Source organism: Schistocerca piceifrons, chromosome 2 (assembly GCF_021461385.2).
Source record: "Schistocerca piceifrons isolate TAMUIC-IGC-003096 chromosome 2, iqSchPice1.1, whole genome shotgun sequence".
Lineage (NCBI taxonomy): Eukaryota > Metazoa > Arthropoda > Insecta > Orthoptera > Acrididae > Schistocerca > Schistocerca piceifrons.
In genome coordinates, this window is record NC_060139.1 from 526,080,708 (window position 1) to 526,087,241 (window position 6,534).

Below are 6,534 nucleotides of genomic sequence, written 5' to 3' on the forward strand. Positions count from 1 at the left end.
CGATTGCATACAGTCGACCAAAGGCGCAACCGGCATAACATTTCAACACAGTGTTTGGGGATGTTTAAAAGCAATCCGAAACATTTCTTGCGCTGATTTGTGACTGTTGATGAAACCTGAATCTATCATACACATCAGATTCAAAACGGCAATCAAAACAATGGACAAAGGCTGGTGAAAGTGCACCGGAGAAGGCAAAGAACATTTTGAAGGTTGGTATCGTGATGGCCACTGTCCTTTGTGATTCCGAAGGAATAATCCTGAAAGATTCCTTGGAGAAAGGGAGAACCATAACTGGACCCTATTACGCTTCATTGTTGGACCGTTTGAAACTTGTGCGTCATGCAAAAACTGTTTTTCACCAGGATAATACACCATCCCAAATAGTAGCGATAACAATGGCGAAAGTGTACAAATTGGGCTTTGAATTGGTTCCTCATCTGTCCTGTCCACCAGTCTCAGCCGGCCGGCCGATGTGGCCGAGCGGGTCTAGGCGCTTCAGATTGGCACCGCGCGGCCGCTACGGCCGCAGGTTCGAATCCTGCCTCAGGCATGGATGTGTGTGATGTCCTTAGGTTTGTTAGGTTTGAGTAGTTCTAAGTTCTAGGGGAGAGATGACCTCAGATGTTAAGTCCCATAGTGCTCAGAGCCATTTAAACCAGACTGAGCCCCGAATCACTTCTTCCTGTTCCCTAATTTGAAACTTTGGCTTGCTGGGAAGAAATCTTCATCAAATAAAGAATGATACGTGGGGCGTTCGATAAGTAATGCAACTCATTTTTTTCTGAAGACAGGTTGGTTTTATTAAGATTTGCAATACACCATATTATTCCCCACTTTCTGAGCTGAGCCAACGTCTTGCTGCATCAATAACCTCTCCATCACCCACGTACTACTTCCCGCGGAGTCATCGTTCGTTGGGCTAGACTGATGGAAGTCGGAAGGTGCGACATTCAGGCTATAGGGTGGATGAGAACGAACAGTCCACTGGGGAAGTTCTGTGGACCCCTCTCGGGTGGGCCGACTTGCGTGGGGCCCTGCGTTATCATAGAGAACTTCGTTCGCATTCTGTAGCGACGAACACGGTGAAGTGTCCGCACGCTCCAATTCTGCAAGAGTCACACCTGCATGCGGCCGGTCGGTATGCGGGAGATTCAGACAGCTTTGCGTGACCTTGTTGTGATGATGATATCTGCCATGTCTCCGTAGACTTTCTGCAAGTGCCTATGAGTATCTGCGATGCTCTTGTTCAAAAAATGGTTCAAATGGCTCTGAGCACTATGGGACTCAACATCTTAAGTCATAAGTCCCCTAGAACTTAGAACTACTTAAACCTAACTAACCTAAGGACATCACACACACCCATGCCCGAGGCAGGATTCGAACCTGCGACCGTAGCAGTCCCGCGGATGATGCTCTTGTTTCCCACAAAAAAAAGCCTTCGTTAGGGGCACCATTCTGAAGGCTACGTATAGTGCAGCAGCCAGTCGGAACTTCGGGGGCTCACATGGGAACATTCGACGATGTCACACAACAAATTCCTCATTTTTCAACCGAAATTGGCCGTGAAAAATGTGTTGTATTACTTATTGAAAGACCCTCGTTGCTGCAGTCGACAAGTATTTTGACGAGTTTGACAGAACCACTTTTTCAAAAATGGTTCAAATGACTGTAAACACTATGGGACTTAACATCTGAGATCATCAGCCCCTAGACTTAGAACTACTTAAACCTAACTAACCTAAGGGCATCACACACATCCATGCCCGAGGCAGGATTCGAACCTCCGACCGCAGCAGCAACGCGGTTCCGGACTGAGGCGCTTACAACCGCGCGGCCACAGCGGCCGGCAATCAATATTTTTTTTCTTTTTTTTTCGATGGAATGAATAAGCTGGAAGATAGTTGAACGAAGCGTAAATGTCTCAAAGGAGACAATGTCGAGAAGTAAGGTTTACGAAACAAATATTTTTTCTTAAATTTTTCCCAGATTTTTGAAATGTGTATTTTCACAAACAATTAAAAAAATTATTTCTTTGTTTCTCCATTTAGGGGTGTTCGGAATATAAACAGACCACTAGTATCAAACACTGCTGCGAACTCCCGTGATAAACCGTTTGACATTAGCGTAGTCCAAAGGATTGAGAAGCTCCCCGTTAACTGCTTCCAGCGTCGAGACGGCCGGCAATCCTACCGGCTCTTGAGACAGCAGCGCGTGTGAGGGACAGGGGCGGCGCGCGCGTGGGAACGCGGAACGCACAGCGCGGTGCTCCACAATATTTACGGCGGCGGGAGGCCCTCGGGCGCGCCGTGGTGATTACGAGGCGCAGATACCGGCGGCCCGGCCCGCCTGCCACCGCTTCTCACGGCGCCGCTTCTTCACCAGCGCCCGGCGTCCCAGCCTCAGACTAATCCGGGAACACTGCCAACTCAAGTGCACAGCTGCTAGGTGATCCTCAGGCCACACTGTACCATTACAGTCCGTGTGCCTCTGAGCCTTGTTGCTGTTGCGTGTCTCGAAGCTGGACGACACCATCTTCCGATATTTTCCAGTATGTGTGCGCAAGCTCCTGTCCTTTATTATTTTTAAGGGGAAGTTTTGTGGACCCCTCTCGGGTGTGCAGACTTGCGTGGGGCCCCACTGAGGAAATTTAGAGAACCAGCATCTGAGGCTGACTGCAGTACAATTTTACTGCCGCCAACTTATATTTCGCGGAAAGACCACAAAGACAATATAAGAGAGATTAGGGCTCCTACAGAGGCATATAGGTAGTCATTTTTCCCTCGCTCTGTTTGGCAGTGGAACAGGGAGAGAAGATGCTAGTTGTGGTACGAAGTACCCTCGGCCACGCACCGTTTGGTGGACTGCGGAGTATGTATGTAGATGTAGATGTAGATGTAGACTACCATTGTCGGCTTCACAAGTGAAAACGACAGTTGACTGGAGTACTAAATAATAAAAATAAGCCGGCCGTTGTGGACGAGCGATTCTAGGTACTTCAGTCTGGAACCGCGCGACCGTTACGGTGGCAGGTTCAAATCCTGCTTCCGGCATGGATGTGTGTGATGTCCTTAGGTTAGTTAAGTTTAAGTAGTTCTGAGTTCTAGGGGACTGGTGACCTCAGATGTTAAGTGTCATAGTGCTCAGGGCCATTTGAATTAAAATAAGTACAGTTCAACAAACGAAATGTATGCAAGAATGAGCATCTCACGTAATTCGCTACAAATATACGCCGAGGTCACAAAAGTGAAGGGGATTCCTTCTAATGTCCTTCTAATGTCGTGTAGTAGTGCAGCAACGCGACGTGGCTTGAACACAACAAGTCGTTGGAAGTTCCCTACAGAAATATTGGGTCATGTTGCCTCTATAGCCAACCATAAATGCGAAAGTGTTGATGGTGCAGAATTTTGTGCACGAGCTGACCTCTCGATTATGTCCCATAAATACTCGGTGGGATCCACGTCAGGCGATCTGAATGGCCGAATCATTTGCTCGAATTGTCCAGAAAATTCTACAAAAAAGTTTCAAAAAAATGTGGCACGGTTACAGAACATCGTTGTTTGAGAACATTTAAGCCATGAATGGCTGCAAATGGTCTCCAAGTAGCCGAACATAACCATTTCCAGTCAATGATCCGTTCAGTTGGACCAGAGGACCCAGTCTATTCCATGTAAACACTGCCCACACCACCATGGAGCCACTTACAGTTTGCACAATGCTTTCCAGTGCTCCACAGTCGAACTCTACCATCAGTTCTTAACAACAGAAATCGGGACGCATCTGACGAGGCCACAGTTTTCCAGTCATCTATTATTGTCCAACGGATATGATCACGAGTCCAGGAGAGGCACTGCAGGCGATGCCTCGCTGTTGGCGCCGGCCGGGGTGGCCGAGCGGTTCTAGGCACTACAGTTTGGAGCCACGCGACCGCTACGTTCGCAGGTTCGAATCCCATCTCGGGCATGGATGTATGTGATGTCCTTTGGTTAGTTAGGTTTAAGTAGTTCTCAGTTCTAGGGGACTGATGACCTCAGAAGTTAAGTCCCATAGGGCTCAGAGCCATTTGAACCATTTGAACCTCGCTGTTGGCAAAGGCACTCGCATTGGTTGTTTGCCAACATCATCATTAAGACTAAATTTCGCTGAACCATTGTAACGGGTACATTCGTCGTAGTTCCCACACTGATTTCTGCGGTTGTTTCAAGCAGTGTTGCTCGTGTGTTGCTTTGTGCAAACCCGCTGCTATCGGTCGTTAAGTGAAGGCCGTCGGCCTCTGCGTTGTCCGTGGTGGTAGGTAATGTCTGAAATTTGGTATTCGCAGCACGCCCTTGACACTGTGGATCTCGGAATACTGAATTCTCTAACGATTTCCGGAATGGAATGTCTCATCAGTCTAGCCCCAACTAGCATTCCGTGTTCGAAGTGTTAACTCCTGTTGTGCAGCCATAGACATTCTGGACATCTTTTCGCGTGAATCAACTGAATGCTGGCCTTTTATACCACGCGTATGCGATACTACTGCCGTCTGCATACATCCACATCGCTTTCCCATGACTTCTGTCACCTCAGTATACAGCGATCTTCTTCTGGGCGCTAAGATTACTGGTTCGTTAGAAGAATCGCTCGGATTTTATATTAAATACAATGTTATTGTTCCAAGTCAGTGGACGGAGGATGGGGGGATTTATCAACACGATATTTCTTGTACTACACAGATACTGCCGACAGGTAGCTTTTGGGTATCTTACGGCGTCCTATGTCGAATATATTCGCGCTTTGTAACTGAAATTAGACCCGTACATAAGAAAGTATACGTCACCTAATGCACATATAGGACGACTCTTCAAACACTGGCGGACACATTTATCTTTCTGTTAACTACCTTGAACTGAGTACGTCTTTGCGACTGTGAGTATCTCACGTTACGTACGTCAAGCTGAGAAGTGGCAGCGCTACCACGTCTACAAGCATGAGAATAAAGTAACCTCAATTTGTATACATCAAAGACTATGTTCCTCTTCTTCACATACTTGAGCCACACGAGGAATCGCCGCACTCATCCTGCTTGACTTCAAGCAGAATGAAGACACTGCTTAAGAGTAGAAAGACGCAAACCTCAAGAGTCGCAACACAGTTTCCGGAGAAGCGATATATATAAGGTATCAAACAGCTATATCTTGTATTCTGTTGACGTCGGGTAACGATACGACGGAAAGAATCATTTGCTCATGCTTCCTGTCCTGTATACGTGCTAAATGCCGAGAACAAAATAAGCAAATAACAGCAACTGTAGCACTGTAATAAAGCAAAAATACATTGTGGTCAGAAACAATCGGAAAAGTTTGTAAGGATATTGCAGGATATGTTGTGCTGAGAAATAACCTTTAAGAAAAAAATTAGGTATGTTACGCCGTTTCCGACTTAATTAGCACCGAAATTAACCAGTCAGGCCGCAGCGCCCGCAGATTCAAGCGGTCCACCAGATACATTTAGTGTGAGTTGTTGTCATAGCGTACACGATAGCGCACGAAACTGCTTAGCCTTTGCCTCGAGTTCAATCCTTACTACCATCCCAGATCCAATTTTTGTATCACTCCCTCGTTCACTTTTCGGAACACAAACGAAGAACACCTTTGGCGACACGGCCTCTTCCTTGACGCTTGAATTTGTGCACGTAACGGCCTGACTGGTTAACTTCATTGACAATTTATTCGGAAACGGAGAAACGTGTCGAAGTTTTTTTTTTCCAGCAGTTATTTCTCAGCACAACCTATCCCACAACACCCGTACAAACTTTCATACTATTTCTGACCACCCTGTATATTGCTGTCATCTGTCTAACGTTTAGAGCAATTTCGTGTGTACAGACTGAAATAGCAACCAATGAAGTTTGTTTTTCTCAAATACTTATTCTCCCATGAGCTTGCTTTGAAACCACAGCAGGCTCGTCGTCAAGCGGTCGCTTTTACAGGAGCCGTTTCGTCAGCAGCATGATGATTATCGTCAGTTGTACTGAGTTAAGAGAACCTACGAAAATGCAGATCAGATTTGTTTTTGATCGCTAATGTTATTTGACACCTAAGGATAAATTTTGAAATTTGATGTAGTCGCAATCTGACAATAGCTGCTATAGAATCGTGTAATGCCTATGTAGGGAAGAAATTCATTCTCACTAAAATCTGCTCCCTTCTTGCCAAAGTTTCTAAATAAGCTGTATGTATGAAGTAAACAGCATTCCATTATACGTTTGGTGTATTTGAAGTTTTCCCGATTTATGCAGTCTTCTAGAAACAGCTACTTCTTCACATTTGCCTAAGCTAGGTATTTTGTTTTAATCACAACTTTACTTTCTCCAATTCGTATTGAATATAACAGTATTTGCAGTATCAGCTACTACAACACAGTTATTGGCTTCATCTGTCCGAACAACACGTAGTCTACTGCAATGAAGTGTCTCATCTGTCAACACTGCGCTAACACATCGCAACAGATGTTTGAAATCCAAGATACCTGTAGGACTATGTAATATAAAAT